General features: G+C 48.5%; 1 protein-coding gene and 1 non-coding gene across 3 annotated transcripts in view; both read left to right on the plus strand.

Annotated features, from left to right (window-relative positions):
* The window catches only part of LARGE1 (LARGE xylosyl- and glucuronyltransferase 1), a 513664-nt gene that overhangs the window by 179585 nt on the left and 310912 nt on the right, over window positions 1–23167 (plus strand). The gene's annotated exons all lie outside the window — the stretch shown is intronic.
* LOC123780977 (small nucleolar RNA SNORA76) lies at window positions 512–647 on the plus strand. The gene has a single exon (XR_006776568.2). It is a non-coding gene; the product is annotated as a small nucleolar RNA SNORA76 (small nucleolar RNA).

Raw genomic sequence — 23167 nt, forward strand, 5'->3', positions numbered from 1 at the left:
AGCACGGAAGGGGAGGGGGCAGCTCCGCGCTGGATGGCAATCAGGGCTCAATCAGTGGCTGTTGGATCCGAATTGCTGGCAACGCCAACAGCGTGCTTTCTGGAGAGTAAGCAGCGAGTTCACCATAGCAGCTATAAATTGTGCTTTTACCCTTTAACTCAGTGATTCTATTCTTAGGCGTGTACTGTCCCCAATTATAGATCCTAAGAGAAAAGGGGGAGCAGGGAAGAGTGGAGCCTGTCAGAGCGGTTCCCAGCCGTGCTAAAATAGCTCGGGATTGAGAAGTCTGCACGTGCCCCACGTCGGCCCTGGAGAGCCTGCCACGGCCGCGGACAGGGTCGCACACACGGAGAGAGGGCAGGGCTTTCAGTCTGTGGGATGTCCCCATGACGAAGGCAGCGAAGCACAGTTTTTAACTGAGGCCCTGAGAGGGCTAGGGGTTTTTGATGTCCGTTCTGCAGTCTGCGGAGCACCCTTCTCGGTTGGGTCCCCTGCCTCCATGGCAGCCGAGGCACTGCCTTGGAACCTCTGCGGGGCCGGCCCATGGCCTCAGGGGGCTGGTGGCAGTGCTAGAGCAAACCAGCTTGTTCAGATCCAGGGCTGCTTAGAGGCTACCTAAGCGATCCCTTTGGCAGCGAGTGACATTCGGCAAAGGGCACAGCTGGCAGAGGCCCTGGAGAGGTGTGCGTGGGTGGAGGGCGTGATACACGCACGGGGTGGGTGGGGGAGGGCACAGAGCCTGGAGGCGGGCTGGAATTTTACATTTAAAGCCTTTCCCCGTGCAGAGACTTGGCGGAGATTTGGGGGGAGGGGCGCATGAGGAGCTGGATTAGCTCCTCTGCCTGCTTTCTCCGATGGGCCCTGTGCCTTGTGATAATGGTGCCCAGGGAATGGCACTCAGTCACTGGAGACTCAGTCCCCCAATCCCCCCAGCCCTCAAGAGTGTGGCCCAGATGGGTGGTAATCGTCCCTCCTCAGAGGATTGTTGGCGGGGGCGAGGGGGGGTCTCAGCAAAGGAAACGTTCACAAAGTTTTTGGCCCCACGTGAGCATTCAATACAGGGTTGGTTGCCTTTCCCCTTCTTGGAGGCGAGGCGCAGGGGTGGGGAGGGAGCATCTGTGCGGGATCTTTTTAGGCATACGGCAGTCATCCATCTAGGATTTGGGAGGGGAGACTCAGTCCCTCGGTCCTGTCCAGCTGTCTGCACCAGCACGCTCCTACCTGATTGCAGCCCTACTGGGACAGGTGTGAGTCTTCCAGAACAGTCGAATGGCATTTGGGGGCTGGTAGTAGAGTCACATATTCCAGTGGGTTATTCCTCCTTTTCATAACGTCATTACAGTCCATGATAAAAGAAACGAGTCAATAAAATGGAGAATTAGACATGTGGTAATTCCTGAGATTGAAGATCTAGAAATGTGACGATTCAGTGCTTTTGCACGGGCGGTCTTACTATATCACCCCTCTGCTTAACGTGCTTTAGCAGCAGCTCCACATTGCGGATGAAATGGAAACTCAGCCTGGTGCACACATCCGCTCATGGTTTGGCCCCCGGCTGCCCCCTTCCTCCGTTCCGTTTTTTCGTCACTTTTCTTGAGCATTTCTGAAGATGCCCCTCAGATAGCATACGTGTATTAATTTCCCGTCGCTCCTATAAGGAATTACCGTGAACTTTGCAGTTTTGAACAATGCAGAGGCGTTCTTTCCTCCTCCTGGAGGTCAGAAGTCCCACATCAGTCCCTCTGGGCTGAAGTCAGGGTGTCACAGGGTCAGTTCCTTTGGGGGGCTCTTTGCTTTTGCTTGGCTTCAGATAGTTGCCTGTATCCCTTGGCTTGTGACCCCTTCTTCCATCTTTGAAGTGTATCAGTCCAGTCTCTGCCTCTATGTCACACTGACTCGTCCTCTGATGCCGACAGCTCCTTCATGTCTCGTAGACCTTGTGATTGCATTGGGCCCACCCAGATCATTCAGGATAATCTCCCTATCTCAAAATCTTGCATCATACCCGCAGAGTCTCTTTGGCCTCCTAATGTCACATGCCTTGGGCATCTTCAGGGGACTGTTTTTTGGCTTAACCCACTGCAGTTCCCTGGTTTCTCTGTACCTAGTGTTCTCACTGCCTGGGGCACCTTTTCCTGCCGCTTTTACGAGGCTGATCCCTACTCACCCTCCAGAACCCAGTCCCCGCGTCTTCTCTGTGAGAAGACTTCCTCCGTCTCCTGCCCTGTTGACCCAGTAACGGCCTCTCCTGCTTGTCTGACACCTTGCGCCTGCGCCCTTAGCACCTCCACACCGTCTGATCATGTAGGTTTATTTGTCTGCCTGTCCCAGTAGTCCTTGGGAACAGGGACTGCACTGTCATCACCTTGCCATCCGTACCGTGCGGACCAGTGGCCGCACTTCGCAGGCAGAGGATGCTGGATGCCCAGAAAGCGAGGGCCAGGGCAGGAGCCGGGCTGCCTAGCATGGAGACCTCCAGAGCAGAAGCCCGCTGTCCTGATTTCCACACAGCCTCGTTGGCCTGGAATGCATTTCCTCTTGCGAACTGCAGTCCCCTGGACTTCGGCGTGTCAAGGTCCCATGTTTTCCTGTCCCCTAGCTGTCTAATTCCTTCTTTGTTGGTCTGCAGTAGATTAGCCTCCGTAAAAGCGAATAGACAATTTCCTATTAACATTTATATTGCTTTTCTTTTCTATTTCTTGGCGAGGCTCCGAGGACTGGGATGGCTGCGGAAAATGTTCTTTCATCTAAATAATGTCCCTGTTGGGGGCTGGATTCCGGCTTTTCGCTGGGCTGTGGAGAAGAGTGGGTGGGGTGGACTCCCGAGCCCAGGAGGAATTAAGGCCCAGAAGCCAATCCAGAAGCTGCAAGTTAGAGTCCGTAAATGTATATGGAGCACCCACTGTGTGTCAGCCCCCGAGCTAGGTCTTGGTACGAAGGATTAGTGTCTGGTGTTTATTAAATGGTTACTATGTGCCAAGCATTGTTCCAGGTGCTTTAACTTTATTGCCTCCTTGGCTTCTTGGAACTACCTTGTGAAACGTGGGTCCTATCATCTGAGTTTTACAGGTGAAGAAACCGAGGCAGAGAGAGGTTGCCTTTCATGTTCAAGGTCACACGCTAGTAAGTGACATGAGCTCCAGAGCTGACAGAGAAGGGCCCAGTCCAGTCCCTTCTCCCCAAAATGCTCATGGTCTGGAGGTGGTCTCTAAGCTGGCAGGGCATTCAAAGGCGAGTGGGAGATCCGTGGGTTTTCTGGGATTTTGAGGGGCATTCCAGGCAGAGGGAATTATGAAAACAAAAGCAGGGAAGTGTGAAAGGAATTCTTTTGTTCAGGGAAGAGTGAGTAGCAAGCAATTCAGGGTAGTGTAGGTTCCTTTTAAAGCTGTTGGAAGGGAGGACTTGGTGAGACCTGGAAGGGACAGACGGATGGAGCTGGAGGATGGATTTCCCGCTCTGGGGTCAGGAGGTGAGCAGCCGGAGGCGAGGAGGAGGCCGAGCAGTTTGACCATAGTGTCTCCCAAGCTGTCATGGGCAGACACATCTTCTGGTCTGGAAGCCTGGGTGGGCCTGAGAGTCTGCTCCTCTGACCCTGGTGACACTGATGTGCTGGGTACCTGGACCGCACCGAGCTGGGAGGCCGTGGAGGGGGCTGCAGGTGTGGGGGGAGGGGTGTGGTGAAAGTGCTTGGAAATGAGCTCTGCCCTGTGCGGTCAGGCTGAAGGGTCCGATGGCTCTGTGATCATGTTGTCCAGAAGAATGGCAGCAGATGGAGAGGAAAATCGGGGCTTGGGGCAAAGGTGTTCAGTGAAGAAGGAGAAGGACCCTCGAGTGTCGCAGATCAAGAGGAGGCTGATGGAAATAGTGGTGAATCAGGGACGGGGAGGTGCCACAGCATGTGACAACTGTCCCCAGTAACAGTGGCTTAAACCAGAGGGAAGTTGATTTCTCTCCCACGTCCAAGCAGTTGGGATGTTGGCAGTAGGTTGGTGTAGTGGTTTAATGGTGTCTTTCCCAAATACTCTATTTCGGGTTTGCCATCCTCAGCGGTAGGCCCCACACCTCAGCGTCCAATATGGCGCTAGAGTGTCCATGTCCCCAAGGTAGGCCGACAGCCAAGAAGAAACGGGTGAGGCTGCCAGGATGGGCACACCTCGCCACGGGCAAACTGCCTATAAGTGGCCTTCCTGAAGTCCCGTAGCCATGCTGAGCTGCTGTAGAGGCCATGGTATGTAGTGTTTTCTCTGGCTGCTTCGCTCCCCTGAAAGTAAGCAGGGTTCTGTTCCTAAGCAGGAAAGGGAAAATGGACCTGGGGTGGCAACGTGGCAGTCCTTGCCACAAGAAGAATCTGTGGTGAGGACTTAAAAGTGGGGGGAGAGGAACTTTTGAAGTAGTCGGTTCTTAGAGTGTGTCTGAGTGATGGCCCCTTATGCTCACAGGACTCTGAATTTTCTTGTGCCCTTTTCTTGTCCTGGTTCCTTAGGGTGCGGGGTCATTTTGCTTGGTCATAGAAAACCTGTCCCAAACCACCTTCTCCTGGAAGATTCAGCTCCACTGCCACCTCCTCCGAGAAGCCCACCAGGACTCTTGAATCAGAATTTATCCTCCTTCCCCCGAACAGAGCGTGGTATCAGCACCTCTGTCAGCCGTCCTCTCGTTCTGTTTTACTTAGTCATTGGCACGTGTGCGTCTTTAGATGTGAGGCACATTCAGCTCCCAGCACAGTGCCTGGGGCACCATGAATTCCTAGGACATTTTAGTTCAACTCGCATGAGTAGTCAGGCCTGAGTACTCAAGCTGATGGCACTGGGCGTTTTTCTTAGAGCAGTGCCTTTCAAGCTCTAGTATGAATCAGAATCAGCTGGAGGGTGTATTATAACAACCCCGTACCTCGTTTGTGATTCAGTAGGGCTCTGGTGGGGGGGTGGGGGCTCAGAATGTGCATTTCTACCAAGTTCCCAGATGACGCTGATGCTGCTGGTCCCGGGACAACCCTCCGAGAACCGCTGTCCTTGAGAAACACACAGATTTGCTGCTCTCCCCCAGGGGAACCTGCAACGTAAATCAGGCCTGACAATTGGCTTGGGGATTAAATACAGAGAAAATAAGTCAAGGGATAAACCAACAGAGAAATATTTGGGGTCAGGGGTGCTTTGGAGTCTTGTTTCCCAATTTTTTTTTCCAGGCGAATTCTATTTCATCTAAACCTAGATGCTGCCAGTTGTAAGATGCACTGTTACTTTATATAAAGCCAAGAAATTAAAAAAAGGCTTTTAGGGGCAGCTGGGTGGCACAGCGGTTAAGCATCTGCCTTCGGCTCAGGGCGTGATCCCGGCGTTATGGGATCGAGCCCCACATCAGGCTCCTCTGCTGGGAGCCTGCTTCTTCCTCTCCCACTCCCCCTGCTTGTGTTCCGTCTCTCGCTGGCTGTCTCTATCTCTGTCGAATAAATAAAATCTTTAAAAAAAAAAAAAAAAAAAAAAAAAAAAGGCTTTTAATTAAACTGTGACACAATGCTTTCTTATCCTGCTGAATCTTTTGTATACTTATTGAAAGGGCCCTTTTAGACCTAATTAGATGGGTTTTTATCATATTTTACTGCTCTGCCTACATATAAAGCAAAGTATTGGCAAATATATTGGTTCTGCTGTTCCTGACCCTTCTTCACATTGAGTCTCCCTCTTCAGAATGTGTCCTTGCCATCTCTGTTTTGCTACATTGTATCCTCTTCCTCACTGTGGTGAGCTTCAGATTTCCTGAGAATTCGTCAGAGAAGAGACTTGAGACCACTTTGTGGTTCTGCGGAGCTGGCCTCCTCCTGGCTTCTCTTTCAGGAATGTTGCTAGCATACTGATTCTCCACCTTCCACAGCCATTTGGTTCATAGGGTTGAAAGACTGCCATCTTCCTCGGTCTCCAGGATTTTTACTGAAGCCACGGACACCCATTCCGCAAGTTCTGTGAACGTGCTAGCGGGGCCAGTCTTGTGTATCATTGCCCTGTGGTCCTGTTACTGCTGGAAGCTTCTTGATGTCGAAGATGTTAGAATGTGAAAACCACTTGGTCTTAGAGTCAATAATTTTTTTTTTATTTTTTTTATTTTATTTTTTTTTAAGATTTTATTTATTTATTTGACAGAGATAGAGATAGCCAGTGAGAGAGGGAACACAAGCAGGGGGAGTGGGAGAGGAAGAAGCAGGCTCATAGCGGAGGAGCCTGATGTGGGGCTCGATCCCGGAACGCCGGGATCACGCCCTGAGCCGAAGGCAGGCGCTTAACCGCTGTGCCACCCAGGCGCCCCCAATAATTTTTTTTTTAAATGATCACAGGCTAGGCACATGTTTTCACAGTCATGGCTTTTCACATAACTTGTCTGTTAGTATTTATGACGGTTGTCCAAGGTCAACACCGTGACCAGTTTTATAGATGAGGACCTTGGGTCCCCATTAAATGTGCAAACAGGCATTCATTCACTCCCCAACTATTTATTGAGCTCCTACTGTGTGCCAGCCACCATTATAGGCACTGGGAATACTGAAGAGGAAAATTTTCTGGGGGAATAGTCAAGAAATAGATCTGCAAGATTGAATCACTTAAGTGGTATAAGAAAAGTAAGTGGGGGTATGCTGGGTGTTAGGGAAGGCTTTTTGAGTAGACGCTAGAGTGAGGTGAAGGTACACACCATGCAGATATTAGAAGGATACAGATGTGAACCAGAGGGAATTACAAGTGCAAAGGTCCTGTGGCAGGAACATGTTTGTCTTATTTCAGGAATAGGAAGTCTGTACTTTTCTACAACACTTCTGACCCCAAATGCCTGGAGTTTTTTTCCCACCAGTTTTCCATCTCCAGTTAATAACTGGATATCCTACAATTCCATTTTGATACTGCCTTTCCAGAATTAGTACCGATCCCACAGGTTAAGGGCTCTACCCCATAAGACTGTTTCCACTTCATACTCTAGTCACAAGACCCAGGTTGCTACCTATACTTTTGACTGACCATCTATAAATTCAGTGGCTCCCACGATCCCCTCTGGAACTCAGGAAGTGATTTACTTGCCATTGCTGTCTTATTTTGAAAGAGCCCAAACAGAAGAGATACATAAGGCAAAGTATGGAGGGGGCAGAGCTTATGCGTGTGCCCTTCCCTGGCATGCTGCCCTCCCAGGACCTGGATGTGTTCATCAACCTCAAAGGTGTCTGAACCCTGTCATTAGCGGGTTTTATGGAGGCTTCATTACAAAGCCATGATGGATGAAATCCTTGGCCATTGGGGCTTAATTCTATCTCCAGCCCCTCTTACTTTCCTGGAGGTTGGGCATGGGCTGGGGCTGAAAGTGCCAACCCTCTAATTGTGCCTCGTTCTTTCTGGTGACCAGTACCCATCCTGAAGCTACCTAGGGGTCCCCAGCCACCAATCATCTCATTAGCAGGCACAGGACACTCTGGGATGATAAGAGAGTCCAAGGGATTTTAGGAGCTGTGAGCCAGGAACTGGGGACAAAGACCAAATATATGTTGATCACAGCAAGGAAGCCAGCAGTGTTGGAGCAGTGGCAGCTCAAAAAGGTTTGATAAATGGCATGTTGGGATGTGGCTGAGCTGGAATTTCTGGATCTTTGAGCTCCAAGTCTGGAGTTTGTCCACATGCAGGTAAATGTGAGAAGCCACCGCGGACTACACCTCTCTGTGTTTACTGGAGTGAATTTAATCCTTTAAGAGACAGTCTTGATTGGTCCAGCTCCAGTAGCAAGTAGGTGTTCCGCAGCAGAAAAGTGTGCTCCTCACCGTCACCATTGTGCGGCCCAGCAAGTGCCCATGGCGTCTGGTTCCTGAGCAGGGGTCTAACCAACCCAGGTGGAGGTGACTGCACGCGTGGGAAAGTGGCAAAGGAGGCGATGAGAAAGCAATACAAACATTTCGTTCCCAGGGCATGTTCTCAAAATAGAATATGGGACTTTCAACTCTTCTTCTTCGAAGAACACAGCGCCAGAGAGAGACTCTGACAGCGGACTCTAGAAGAAAAGGACAGAGATCAGGGTTTTGATCCCAGCTCTGCCAGTAATTAGCCATGGGACTCTATCTATTAGAGTTCAGTTACAGACAAGAGAATACACGAGTTTAAACAGAAAAGGATCTGTGGCCATTATTGGGTGCAGAATTCCAGGAGAAGCGAGAGGCACAGGTTCTAAGCCGAGCTGTGAGGAGCAGTTCTCCACACCACACAGAAGCAGACCACCGGGGAGACTGTGGTTAAGCAGCCACTGAGACCACTGCCCCTTGAAGACCACACCCTGCGTGCTGGGACTGGGGTCAGCAGTATGGGTGCCGTGTTCACTTGATATTCATGACGTTCAGGACCGACTCCAGGATCTAACTACAGATGCCTTGGGAAGAAACGAACGTCGCTTGCTTATGCTTGCCAGAAAAGAGTAGAAGCGGTAGGAGAGCTGCCCCATCTCCTGATGTCCATTCGTGCCTTTCCAATGTCCCAGGGTTGGGTCTGCGTGGTGGAAACTTGGTTTCGCAGTGGGTGTCCAGGAGTTAGACAGGAGTTAATAGGTATAATTAGAAAATGTCTGATGTGGCTCCCATTGTTATGTAGGGGAAAGCACTAAGACAGTCCTATTGTAAATAGGAGCAGGTAAAGGGATGCAAACAGAGGTAAGGTTTCCTTAAACCAGTGGGATGTCGGCCCCAGGAGACTTTGGTAAATCATGCAGGTATAACAATATTTAGAGCAACCATTAAAAAAGCCATACAAAGAAATAGACTAAACAACAACAACAACAACAGCACAACACCATAAGTGAATCAAGATGGAATTCTAAAAACTGTTTGAGGACCCCACAGAAAGGCAGGAAAAAAACATGAGATGCTATCACAAGCCCACCAGAATGGCTAAAATTAAAAAGACCGAAAACATCAAATGTTGGCAAGAGTGTGGCACAAGTTAGTTCTCCTACATTATCGGTGGGAGTATCAAATGGTTCATCCACTTTGAAAAGGGGTCTGGTAATTTCTCCTAAAGCTAAACATCTACCCTCTGACCCTTCAGTTTCAGTTGTGGTCCTTGCCAAAACTGAAAACAGCCCTGGTGTTCGTCAATAAGAAAATGGATAATAAACAGATAAATCGTAATATATTAATAGAGTGACCTGTCACTCGTTGAACAATAGAACGAAACCGACAACCGGTATGAGTAACAACATGAACGAATCACAGAAATGTTACCCTGTGAAAGGAGGCTTAGCCAAAAGCGTATACTTCATAATTCCTAATAGATGTACCTGTTTATAAAGGGAATAAATCAGAAAAATGATTGCTTTTGGGGAGTGCAGGCAGAGATTGACTGGGAGGGGGTTTGAGTAAATTGCATCATCACTCCAGAATGTTCTGTCTTGAAGGGGATTTGGGTTTTACAGATGTATGCAGTTGTCAGAACTCTGCATTTCATTATAACAAGGTACCTTTTTCCTCAAAAAAAAAAGAATTATTGAACCTCAGTTAATGCTATCCATACCGTAGTGCCTAGGAAATAATGTGCTGGTGACCAACTTACTGTTTTGAAATGCCTTTTTCAAAAAAGATGGGTAGATGTGATAAAGCCTGGTAAGTTATTAATGTAGAATGTAGCTATGGGAATACACATGTTCTCTTCTACTTTGTTTCTATGACTGTTCCTATTCTAAGTACCTCATATATGTGGACTCGTATACAGTATTTGTCCTTCAGTGACTGGCTTATCTTACTTGGCAGGATATCTTTAAGGTTTGTCTCTGTTGTAACATGTGTCAGAATTTCCTTTTTAAATCGGAATAACATTCCATTGCACGTGTGTGTAGTGAGTTTTGCTTATCCCTTCATCTGTAGATGAACATTGATTGGGGTTTTTCCATCTTTTGGTGATTGTACATAAGGCTGCCGCCCCCCCCCTTTTTTTCTAATACTTAAATTTCATAGAATGTAAATATCTTGACACTACACTTTCGGGGCGATATTTACACAGGAAAAACTTATATTTACATTGCAAAAACCAGTATAATATTTTTAACAAAATAATGTATTGCGATGAGCTTTAGGTTATAGACCACATACAATAGGCAGAAAATTGGAATCCTCTATAGAACATTTAGAAGCCCCCAAGCCTCAACGGGATGGGGATGTGTGGGTCTAGGATGTTGCTGGTACAAAGAAAGGTCACTGTGCTGTATGCACAGCAAGTGTTTGCTGACAGCTGCATGAGTGGTTTCCTGATCAGGAAGGAACATTTTTAAGTATTTCACATCCTAACGAGAGAATGTGTCACTTCTACACAGGTGTTTTATGTTTATGATGTCTTCGTTTCATTTTAGGGAATTGAGTGTGAGGAGGGAGTTGGCTTAACATGCTGTGCATTAGAAGTTTTAATTATAATTTTAATTTATAATTTTAATTATAATGTTTCCCATGTAAAATTGCGGGAACTTGGTTCCATGTTAAGCTTTTTTGGCACGAAACGTTTTACTTTCAGGAATGAATTATTGAAATAACAAGGGAGAGGCTTTGCCTTTTAAAGTTTATTACAGATACTGTAACACTGCTCATTTGGAAGAGGAGAAGAAATGTGGGTGCAGAGTGGGAAAGAGACCTGGTCCCCTGGGAGTCCTTAGGGTTCCCTAGAGAAGAGTGGGGTCACCCTCCCAGGCCATAGCTCTTCCTGATTCCTTAGGGGTCTCCCATTGTCTGTGCGTCTGAACCACTGAACGAACTGGCCCAGAGAGTAGGAGTAGTCGTGGCCTTTGCAAACACTTGGCTGCCATGATGGGCCAGACATGCTGGGAAACTTGGAGAGGTTAATGGGGCTTGGTCAGTTTTTACATCTGAGTCTGTATGGAGATGTGTTGATACGAGCAGAGAGGCCCATGTTGTGCTTGCTGACTTGCATCCTCCTGGCCTGTGAAGAGCCATATTCTGGTTTGGGGCTCACAAGCTCTCTTACTGTGCTGTTAGAATTTGCTGGTGAGAAACCAGCCGACCGGTACTGCCACGTCCAATGCTCAGCCACATTGATTCTCTCTGTGATCAGTCACGTGTGTGGCTTGTGGTGGTAGGGCGACAACAAATCTATTTCTCATTCCCTCCTTCCTCTCATCTTTCAGGAAAGGGGGAAGCCCCTCTTCCCGACCAGCAACCTCTTCTCCCTCCCTCTCTCCCTTCCTCCAAATGCCAACTGGATTCACGGTTTGCAGTTGTGGCTGCCTGCACACCTGCTTGCAGGATGTGGCTGGACTGTGGAAAGCAATCTCGCAGAGCCTTTGTGGGGTTTCTCTGTTTCCCTTCAGTGTCATCCAGAGCACATTCATTCTGCTTGCAAGCCAAAGGATGATTCCAGCAACGGCCAGGGCTGTGCACTCGACCGGGGGTCCATGCTTGGGGGAGGGGTTCCAAGCAGGGTCCCCGTGAGCTCTGTTCTGTGCGCTGGCTGTGGCTTTCCGGGACTGGCACAGTCCAGGAGACTCTTGGATGGCCGGATGCTGTGTGGGAGAAGAGACCAAACGGGACTGTGGGGAGGTGGCAGTGTAGGACCCCCTCCCAGCGCTGGCCTTGCTGGCTAGAGGACCCCACTAAGCCAGGTGGAGATGGTCCAGAAACTGACCTTGAACTTGGTTGCCTTTGTCAGGAAGGTCCCAAAGATGTTTCTCCTTTCCCTTTCCCCACCCTCCCCCTTTCCTCTCTGGTTTCTTTGCCTTCTCACCCCATCCCCTGTGATCTGAGGGGGAAAGGGTGCTTCTCTCTCTCCTTACCTTCCTCTTTTCCCTGCTCTCCTTTCCTCCTTTCTCTTCCCAGTGGTCTCTAAAAAAAAGCATGGAGCGTGTTAGAATTCTGCCTCCTGTTGATGAGTGTGTGGGGGAGCTTGAGCGCCAGCGTCTTCAAGGGTTAACTGGGGATGCAGATCCGTATATTTGGGGTTGTCGGGAGGTCTGGATAATGACCATGCACACTAGAAATTTTATAGCCCTTACATTTGTACATCACGTACTGGTTCTGCATGTGCATACTCAGTCCCCAGGACAGCCCACGAGAGAGGTGGGCTTCAACTCACAAGTGAGGAAACCACGCCTGGAGAGATCAGCCGACTCACTGAAAGTCACACAGCTACTATATGGTGAAGCCAGCGTTTGCATCCAGCCTGCCTGGCTCCACCCTTCACACCATGGCAGGATTACCCATGGAAGCTTCTAGAACATGGGGAAATGAGGGACTAACATCCAACATCTAATGGTGAAAGTTATTTTTTATAAGTTTTTATTTTAATTTTGGTTAATATACAGTGTTATATTAGTTTCAGGTGTATGGCATAGTGATTCAGCCCTTCCATACAACACCCAGTGCTCATCACAAGTGCCCTCCTGAATCCCCAGCACCTGTTCTACCCATCCCCCCATCCCCTGCCCCTCTGGTAACCATCGGCTTGTTCTCTATAGTTAAGAGCCTGTTTCTTGATCTCTCTTTTTTCCTCTTTGCTTGTTTTGTTTTTAAATTCCACATATGAATGGCATCATATGGGATTTGCCTTTCTCTGACTGACTTTGCTTAGCATGATCCTCTCCAGCTCCATCCATGTCATTGCAAGTGGCGAGATTTCATTCTTCTTTATGGGTGTATAGTATTCTGTTGTGTATATGTAACACATCTTCTTTATCCATTTATCAATCGATGGATACTTGGGCTGCTTCCATATCTTAGCTGTTGTAAATAATGCTGCTATAAACATAATGGGTGCATGTATCCCTTTGAATTAGTGTTTTTGCATTCTTTGGGTAAATACCCAGTAGTGCAATTCCTGGATCATAGGGTAGCTCTGTTTTTAACTTTCTAAGGACCTTCCATACTGTTTCCCAGAGTGAGCACACCAATTTGCATTCCCACCAACAGTGCAAAAAAAAAGGTTCCCTTTTCTCCGCTTCCTCACCAACACGTACTGTTTCTTGTACTGTTGATTTTCGCCATTCTAACAGGTGTGAGGTGATTTATCTCATTGTGGTCTTGATTTGCATTTCCTTGATGAGGGCTGTTGAGCATCTTTTCGTGTATCTGTTGGCCATCTGGATGTCCTCTTTGGGAAAATGTCTGTTCATGTCTTCCTACTTTTTAATTGGATTTTTTGGGGGGTGTTGAGTTTTATAAGTTCTTTACATATCTTGGATACTGACCCTTTATCAGATATGTGATTTGCAGATACCTTCTCTTATTCCCTAGGTTGGCTTTTAGTTTGGTTGATTGTTTCCTTCTCTGTGCAGAAGCTTTTTATTTTGATGTAGTCCCAATAGTTTATTTTTGCTTTTGTTTCCCTTGCCTTAGGGGACCTATCTAGAAAAAAGTTGCTATGTCTGATGTCAAAGAAGTTACCGCCTGTGTTCTCTTCCAGGATTTTTGTGGTTTAGTCTCACGTTTAGGTCTTTAGTCCCTTTTGAATTTATTTTCATGTATGGTCTACGAAAATGGTCCAGTTTCCTTCTTTTGCGCGTAGCCATCCCGTTTTTCCAGCATCATTTGTTGAAGAGACTGTTCCTTTCCCCTGGGAGAGATTTTTTTTTTTTTTTATTGGAAAGGAATATGAGCTTTATTCAGGAGGCTGGCGGACTCTTGTCCAAAAGCCAACTCCAAGGTTTCTGCCTAGCCCAAAGATTTTTAAAGGAATTTAGGGCAGTTAATCAGTTAAGGGAGTGCAGTGGTCTGTGACATTTCTTGATTATATGCAGTCTCGATGGTGTCAGTGACAGACTTAATCACAGTGCTTGGAGGCTGTGTAAGGGGATCTGGTTCCTTGGTGTTCTGGTTGGTGCGGGAGAGCCTGGTGACATGTAAAAGTGCTCTGTTCTTTCTAGAAAAGAATGCATGGTCTGAAACCAAAGGCTGGTTCCCTTTGAGTGGTCCCAGGGTTTGGGCTCTTCAGAGCTCATTAGGGCCACAGGTGGGGACCTTCTTTCAGGAACGATGATGGATCACCAGGAGGAGGAAGCAGCAGAGCTCAGCCCCTAAGAGTGTCCAGACTGCCCTTCTGGGCTGCATGGCTGAGTGCCAACTCCACTGATGACCGGAAGTCCTGCAGACCCTCCCCGCTGGCGCCCCCTATGGGCCAACACTGCCACAGCTTCTGTGGCTGGAGGTGCCACTCCCCACGCCACCATTGGATATTCTTTCCTGCTTTGTGGAAGATTAATTGACCCTGTAATTGTGGGTTTATTTCTGGGTTTTCTGTTCTGTGGCATTCATCGTGTGTCTATATTTGTGCCATTACTGTACTGTTTTGATGATTGCAGCTTTGCAATATAACTTAAAGTCTGGAATTGTGATGCCTTCAGCTTTTCTTTATTTTTTCAATTTGCTTTGGCTATTTGGGGTCTTTATGGTTCTGTACAAATTTTAGGGTTGTTTGTTCTGGTTCTGTGAAAAATGCTGTTGGTTTTTTGGTATGGACTGCATTGAACGTGTAAATTGCTTTAGGTAGTATGGACATTTTAACAATATTTGTTCTTCCAGTCCATGAGCTTGGGACGTCTTTCCATTTCTTTGTGTTATCTCCAGTTTCCAGGTGAAAGTTCTTCAACATGCATTGTGGAAGATGCACATTATACGTATTTAAAAGGTGATTTATTCGTATCATTTTTCTCTATATCTTAATTGTCCTGTTTTTTTCTTTTTTCCTTTTCCTTCTTTTTACATTTCTCATGCCCTTCTCAAATCCTTGGAATTTGGCCCCACTCCTCTTCCTCTTTGATCTTTTCTACTTTTTGGACTCCCCAGTGTATTCCCTTCCCCATTTCCCTTTTGTCTCCCTAAATCTCTCCACCCACCCTGTGCTTCATGCCTGTCCCTCTCCCCCTTCTCATCTCTCTCTGCTTTTATCCATCCCGATACCTGCCAAACCAGATCCAGCAGCGACTGCAGTCAGCCCCCGTTTCCCAGCATGGCAAGAACACCGGGAGTCGTGCTAGCCTCGGGCCTCCTATTCTTGGGTGCACAGAACAGGATGGAGTGTGGCTCCGTGAGCATTCACCAGGGTCTGCTCTGTATTTATTCCTGCCGGAAGAGGTGGAGTGCAGGCAGGGGGAGATCCCTGTTCAGGACTCCGGCTGAGAATTCAGTCTCCCCAAAGTCAGAAAAGTTGTGCGATGGAATTTTTGCATTCCTCATAACTTAGCCAGACACACACACACATTAAAGGCAGTAAATTTGTCAGCCTGTACAGTAACACACAGTTCTAAATATGGGCATGGTAGGAAGAGAGATGGTTACTGTGGGAACTATAATTTTTAATTTACTGGCGTGGAGCTCTAAACCAGGGCTTGGTGCTTAATGTAGTGTTTTTACATTTGGATATGTGCTCAGGAAAGTCATAAAACCTTGCAAAGCTAGGGCCAGTCGGCAGGGGGGAAATCATTGAAGGAGGTTGGAGGGGGGAGGGCTTGAAAAATTAGGGAGGTGGAACGGGGCCAATTAGTGTGCCCATAACAGTCCGAAGAGAAGCTGCAGATGAATCTTGGAGAGCCCAGCTCATCAGCATGGGAGACTTCGTGACCAGCAAGGCCACTTTTAATCAACTTACAGCTGAGAGAGCGAGGTCCAGAGAGAAGGGTGATGGGGTTGGGGGGGCTGAAAAAGAGGGAGCCAGAGGTCTGGGTTCAAATCTGTGCAACATGCAAGGGGATTTAGACTCTTGAAATCCAAGCCTGAAGAAATGGGCATTTGGGTACTGCTTCCTACCTGCCAGGCACTGTTCTCCGCAAGGGCTAGTCCATGATGTCTTCATGAAGCAAGTACTCTTCTTATCTCCGCCAGATAGATAGATATTATGGTGGAGATGGCCTTGGGGCCAGGACTCCATCCCATACAGTCTAGCTGCGGTTTCTACCCTTAGCTTGCTACATTTTGCTGCGTTTGAATCCTGGCTTGGTTCCTTATCAGCTGTATTATCTTGGGCAAGTTACTTCACCATTCCTAGCCTTGATTTCCGCCCCAGTAAAATGAGGACAGTAACCCTGTCTGCCTATGGTTGTGGTGAATCTTGGGAGAGAGAAGGAGCATATGGAAGTTCTCTGCAGGCGTGATGTTTGAGTGTTTACCATCGAGAGAGGAGCAGAGTGCGGGCCTCTGATTAGGACAAGAATTAGTATTGGGGTATTTTTGCTCCTTAGGTGGGCAGCACCCGTGTTGGCACGGGGCCCACCTGACAAAGAGATCCTCTTCCTACCTCCCACCTCCCCGTCCTCCCTGGAAGAGGGAGCATCAGCCCCATGTGCCCCCCTCCTCCCCTCCTGCCACACTTTCCCAGTACAAGATGTAACTGAGCCGTCAACAACACCTGCTGGGGTGTTCGGGACTGGCACAGCTTCCGTCTGGTGTGGCTCTCTTGAGCGGAGCAGGATCCAGCACCTCCTAGAACATCCATCCATTCAACAAACCTTGATTTTGCACCTACCACCTGCCACCTATTGCTCTCAGCTGGGTGGGGTGGTATACTCATGACCTCATAGAACTTTCCAGTCAGGGCAATGGGTCAGAAAGAAATTCTAGCAGCTGGCAATGAATGTCATAACGAAAAAATTAGCAAGGGAAAGAGATGGAGCCTGAGGTGGAGAGTGGGGTCCGGCAGGACCTCTTACAGGACCTCTTGAAAGAGGCTGTCTTGGAGCAAAGGCCTGAACGAAGTGAGGGGATGGGGCTAACAAGATCTGAAGGAAGAGTGTCCACATGGAGGAAAGGACGAGTGTGGCTGTCTTAAGGCTGGACAAGTCTGATGAGCTCCAGCGACACTAAGGAGGAAGAGATCGGAACAGAGGTAGGCCAGTGCCAACGGTGTGGGGCTCACAGATGGTAGAAAGGAGATTGGTTTCTATTTCAAATGCAATAGGAAGCCATTGGTATCCTGTTGCCAGATAAAATATAGGATGTCCAGTTAAATTTGAATTGTGGATAAACCCTGGATAATTGTTTAGTTTGGATGTAACCAGGCATCCTGTGTTTTTATTTGCTAAATATGGCAACCTGACATCAGTGGGCTCACCGCAGGGGCCCGCCGTGTGGAGAGTGTTGGCTGGAAGGAATTTTGCAGTCGGGGGACCAGGGAGGAGGCTGTTGTCCCCCAGACGGAGGCGGGGCTGGTCCAGGCCAGGGTGGCCCGAGTGGAGGTGCTGAGAAGTGTATGGATATATTGGACGCTTAGGAGACTTGGTAACGGATTGGATGTTCCAGGGAAAGAGGGGACGCCCGCAAGGCTGGTCCTGAGCTTCTAGTTCCTTGAGAGTCTACGGGGTCAGCTGTAGACCAAGTTGCCTACTGTTTACCTGAGCTCTTGTTGAGCTGAAGATTGAGGTGCCCCAGAAAAAACAGAGCAGTTTGCTGTGTTTTTCTGCGCGGTGAATTTATATGCATTCTGCCTAGACAGGTGGGTTGATAGGTGCTGTCATAGATGAATACATCATCCCGTGAGCGTTTAACCTGTGCCAGGCCCTCCGCACATTGCTCTCCACGACGGTCTCCTCTTCTGTGATGCCCCCACAGCCAGGTGGGGTCGTGCTGGGCTCGTCCGCAGCTTACAGCCCAGAAGATCGAGGGCCCGAGACGATGCAGTGAGCATGCTACTTGCTTTATTGGCGTCAGGGTTATTTCTCTGTTCCCTACCGTGTCGTGGGCATGTGAGTACCACACCCGGAGTCAGCCCTCGGCAGCAGTGTTGTTGCAATGAGAGACCTCTCCTAAAGCTGTCCGAAGCCTCAGAGCCAGAATCAGAGCCCAGCTCCGCGACTTGATACGGCAGTGTTCTCAGTCTCGCATGGGAATAAAGACCACTTAGGGGGTTTGTTCCAAATGCATATTCCTGAGACCCGTGCCTAGGGGTTCTGGTTTGCTCAGACCAGGCGTGTGGCCCAAAAATTTGCTTTTGAACAAACCTCACCGTTGAGTCCGATGTCATTTTTCCTTTACTTGCTTTGAGAAATGCTATGTGATTTTGCCTCAGTAATGCCAAACAGAAAAAGCCCTGTTCTCCCCAGATGGCCCAGTGGGGCATGCTGGGATGCCATCATTTGGGTATTAGGGATGCAATTGTGAGTGTAGCATGGGTTACTCATATTCACATTTTCAGGGCTTTCCACATGTTTTTAGCAGATGCTTCAGGGAAGATCTGCATTTAGTGTTTCAGGCAGAACGGGTTCCGGTTTCTTCTGCATGTTGATGCCCCCTGTCATTTACTCAGTACCTCCTCCCACCCCCGCCCACCAGGCTGCTATTACCTTTCTCCTGTCCAGGACTGAGCTGGATGCACGCTCACCCCTCCCCATGTGCACATTGGGCAGAGTTTGGATTGGATACGTTTTGGTGACGTGTCTGTCCCAAGGGAAATCTCTGCTGGTAGGAGCTTGGTGAAGTGTGGTGGTTCTGCCCCAGGCACCTGGGAGTCCTCCATATGGAGGTGATGTGCGGGCCTCAGAAGGCTATCGTCCAGCACCTTGAAGGAGTGAAGTAAAAAGCTCCAAGCCGTGGCTGAGAAGGTGGGAGGGTTGGGGGAGAATGGGAAGAATGTAGCTGTGGGAGGGCAGGCAGGGTCGGAGAGGCATCCTGGGTGAGTATTGGGTGCAGTGAGAGGATAGCATTATAGAAGGAGGTCTCTCTGCCTCTTAACTGCACTTAGTGGGCTTGGCAACCCATTTCTCCATCCCTGGGTGTACTGATGAGGATCTAATAATTAGCGTTATAGACACAGTGAGCTTGGCCCTGAAATGCCCCAGTTCCTCCTGGGGTTCTGTGTAGCCGTTACCTGTCCCCAAATGGGCCACCCCCTTGCTAATAGGCACTGCCACTCAGGAAACGAATGAAACACCAGATGAGTCTTCAAAGAGAAAGGTTCTTGAGGGGTCCCCCGTGGGTTTTTCTCCTGTACCAGTCTTGTTTCTTGAGGGTGGGTCATGCCCCGTGGGTGCCAGGGACGTGAAGGATATTATAACACATGGGGAACCCAGGGCCAGTCTCTCAGTCTTTGCTCTCTTGTTGGCCTTGGTAACCGTATCGTGGTTCCCCTGTGTTCCGTGTGAATTTGTCGTCACCGTGCCCGTGGCGGGGAGCTTGGGCAGAGAAGGGGCCAGATGCCAGAGAGCATGAGTTCTGGGGAGAGGTGTCCTAGAACACTCCTTCCCTGAACACATTCCACATTCACTGGCTGTCCCAGCCCGCGGTGATTTCTGACGCTGCTGACTTAAGGGCCAGCGCATTTGGTACTAAATCTTGCTTCGTGTCTTATTAAAGAGCTGCTCACCATAAAACTGTTATGTTAGCTCGGAATGGTTTGCTCTCCCTGCCTCCCCACCCTCCTGGCCTCCATGCCGAGGGACAGCCTTCAGCCGAGAGCATTCCTGCTGCTGTCGCCTGCTGTGACCACCATTGCTAGTAGCATGGAGGTGGCTGCCACGACCTAGACTTGGGAGGGGGGGCCTTACCTGCAGTGAACCCTCGGTTCTATTCTGGTACCTCTGGACCCACGGTTGGGCATTTCATCACCGGTCCCTGCTGCTGTCCCGGTGGTTACAGTCCACCTGCTGGGAAAAGAGGCAGACATAACAAATGGTTCAAATACGATGTCCACCATTTAGGAGCTGTGTGACTTTGGTACATTGCCTGACCGCTCTGTTCCTCGGTTTCCTGTCCTCTGGAGATAAGAATAGCACAGGTCTTACGGTGTTGTCAGGGCAAAGTAAATTAAAAATGCAGAGTGCTTAGCACAGTATTGTTATGGAGGAGGTTATCGCATGTTCCCTGTTATTATTTCTATCACTGTTGTCGTGGATACTCTTACATAGTGGGCTGGTGCCAGGAGACCTGGCATTGAACTTGCGGCTCTGCTTCCTGCTGCCCGTGTCACTTCGGGCTGCGGACTGGCCTCCCGCGTCCCGGGGAAATCAAACCACACGTCTCCGGTTTTCCTTTGGGCTCGGCTAACCCAGTAGCAGGCCTGCGGCGGAGTGCCTGGCCCACAGTAGGCGACACGCTCGCCGGCGTGTTTTCTGCGAGCTTCTGTTATACGCCAGACTGTGCGTGCGTGGCTGGGGATCCAGCGATTCAAAGACACACGGTCTCTGGTTTGAAGCAGCCTACTGTTTCCTGAGAACACGGATGTGACCGGAGCGGAGTTTGTACAAAGAGATAATTGCTGAAGTGGAAACTGGCGTGAAGGGCAGCGGCAGAACCCGTTGAAGACGAGCTAACTTCTGCCTGTGGGAACCACCAGACTTCCCATGCGTGGGTGTTAGAGGGGACCTGCGAGGGGAGTGGGGCTGGCAGCAGGGAATGGCACAGGGTGCTTGGCTGAAGGATGTGGGGGAAGCGTGGGAGCGGGGAGAGGTGCCGGGGCCAGCTTGGTCCGTGTATCTTTCGGGGCCGAGTTTCTTCATCTTCAGTATCTCACCATCCCTTTCCCAAGGAACACTGTTTTCACAGCCCCCCTGTGTTGACGTAAATAATTTACGTTATAATATTATCTGCATGTGTGGGGCGCCTGGTGGCTCACTTGGTTGGACTCTTGATTTCAGCTCAGGTCATGATCTCAGCGCCGTGAGATCAAGCCCCACCTCAGTTCCTTGCTCAGCATGGAGCCTTCTTAAGATTCTCTCTCCCTCTGCCCCTCACCCTGTGTGTGTGCTCTCTCTCTCTCTAAAAAAAAATAATAACAACAAATACTTACATGTGACACTTGGTACAACCTCTGTGTAGAAGTAGCTTGAAAGAACTAGAGTAAAAGCGTGACAGATTTATATGAGATTTCCAGCACAACTGCAACATGAACAAAAGTTATCAACAAAAATTATCAACCCGATTCTGATTTCAGTATGTCGGGGGATGCGGTGTGCTTTCCCAGCATGGCCGTGGATCGCCTCACCGTGGCATAGCACTCGGAATGCCTGTGTGCCCCATGCTGGCTCGTTTTTACTGGTGACTTTCCTCCGTTCCCACCCAGAGAGCCCCAAACCGCTTTGCACCAGGCTTGTGGCCTCTGTGTGGTGCATCATTCACGTTTCTGGTCTTTGCCTGCCCCTCTCGTTAGCTCGAGGCCGTTGCAGTAGTAGAAATCCATATTCTGGCATGTGCTTAAATTGTCCTGCTGTACGCCAGGTACCATTCTGAGAGCTTTATGTATGCAATCTGATTTAATCTCCACCACGCTCCTTTGAGGTGTAGGTATTATTAGTGTTCCTATTTGACAGGAAGAAGACGAAGCACAAAAAGTTTCAGTCCCTGGTCTCAGGACCCACGTGTAACAAACTACAAAGCTGGGATTTGAACCCGGGCCGTCTGGCCCCGGACCCAGCTCCACGCGGCTGCAAATTTGAATGGACTTTGCGACTCCTCTTTTAGTAGCTAATAACTAATGACCCACTCCTACTAGTTTCTGCGTGTGTTTAGGGGTTGACAACTTGCTGAAATTTAATATTCAGGGCAATGCCGCCAAATAGCAATGCTATTTGACAACTTCAAGATATAAATCTACCTTAAAGATGTACAAGTACAAATTATGCAATTTGACTTTTAAGTGCTTTTCCAGCAATATAAATAATGAAGTGTGTTGGAACTGGCAGGTATAGTACATTAAATTGAGTGCAATTAAAACACTGTGATATTTTTAAATTAACAAGAAAAAAAATAAGTGGCAAAACGAAGAAATCCGAATCTGTCCTTGCAGCCTCCGCCAGCTGATATAACTGGGCGGGTGATTGCAGAAGGTATTAGTAACATTTATGCCCTGGATTTCAAGTGCAATGATAGTCACATTTAACACAAAGAGCACTTTGATTTCGCTTCTGCGTAACAGGCAGATGACATTTCCAACAACATCATCTTTTCAGTCTTTTTTTGAAAGCAGATGACAAGAGGGTATTCTGAGAAGACATCTGAGTTGAAATAATGACTTGCCTTCTGGGTAATGTCTCAATGAGACATCTGAAAGTCAGGATTCTCTTTGCTAGACACAAGAAGAATCTGTATCTTTCACACTCATGGGTGGGCTCTGCCCTTTCCAAAAGCCAAGAGTCTGTTCATTGGGAACCAGGAGGATCGCACAACTGTTCAGATTTTTTTTCATGCCTCCCGAAGGCTTGATATGCATGGGGTGAGAACTGCTCTCAGCCTGTAGTTACTGTACAGCTGGACAATACATGTTTGTTAAAGGTCTCCTATGGCCTCACCCTCCGTTCGGAGGTTAGAAAGGTGCAGGCAAGACACCACGGATTTATTTTATCATAAACATACCTGTACCTGTGCATTCACCTGTTATCCCTAGAAGTAGTCCTCTCACTCACCTGTCCACTTACTCCTGGTCCTTACCACCCGTTATCAGGGTTCAGAGACTCCATGGAAATCCCAGTTTCTGAAACCGGGTGCGTGGCCTACAGCACATTGTTTTGGGTGGCCCAAATGGGGACAGTGACCAGCTTTAGAGTGGAATGTAAATTCCTGATTTTGGGGTCCCCGTATATTAGTTCGCTAGGGCTGCCATAAGAAAAGAGCACACACCGATTGGCTTAACAGAAATTTCTCTGAAGTTTTCAGGAGGCCGGAAGTGTAAGATCAACGTGTTGGCAGGACCGGGTTCCTCTCAGCTTATGGCAGCATGACACTAGGTTTACATGGCATTCTCTTTGTGTATTTCCAAATTTCTCATTGGATAAGGACACCAGTCATATTGAATTAGGGGCCCTCTCTTCTGTATGATCTCATCTTAACTAATTACATCCACAACTACCCTATTTTCAAATAAGGTCACCTTCTGAGGAACTAGGGCTTAGTACTTCGACATATAAATTTGGGGGGTGAGGGGTGGGCACACAGTTTGACCCATACCAGCCTTTACACCAGCAAAGTGGCTGGCACATAGAAGATCACTTCATTCACCCATTGTTCGTTCATTGGATATTTGACTATGTACTTTGTCAGGCACTGTTGTAGACTCTGGAGATAAGACCATGAGCAAAACAGAGTGCTTGATCTTAGGAAGGTCCTATCTTAATTGGGGGAGCTAGATCTTAAATTAAAAAAAGGTCAAGTAGTGGTGTGTGCTAGGAGGAAAAGTGGGAGGGCAGATATAACCAGTGATGTGTGCCACGGGCAGCTGTTTGAGATGGAGTGGTCAAGGCA

This window comes from Ursus americanus, chromosome 17 (assembly GCF_024610735.1).
Source record: "Ursus americanus isolate L20-20 chromosome 17, mUrsAme1.1.p, whole genome shotgun sequence".
In the NCBI taxonomy this organism is placed as follows: domain Eukaryota; kingdom Metazoa; phylum Chordata; class Mammalia; order Carnivora; family Ursidae; genus Ursus; species Ursus americanus.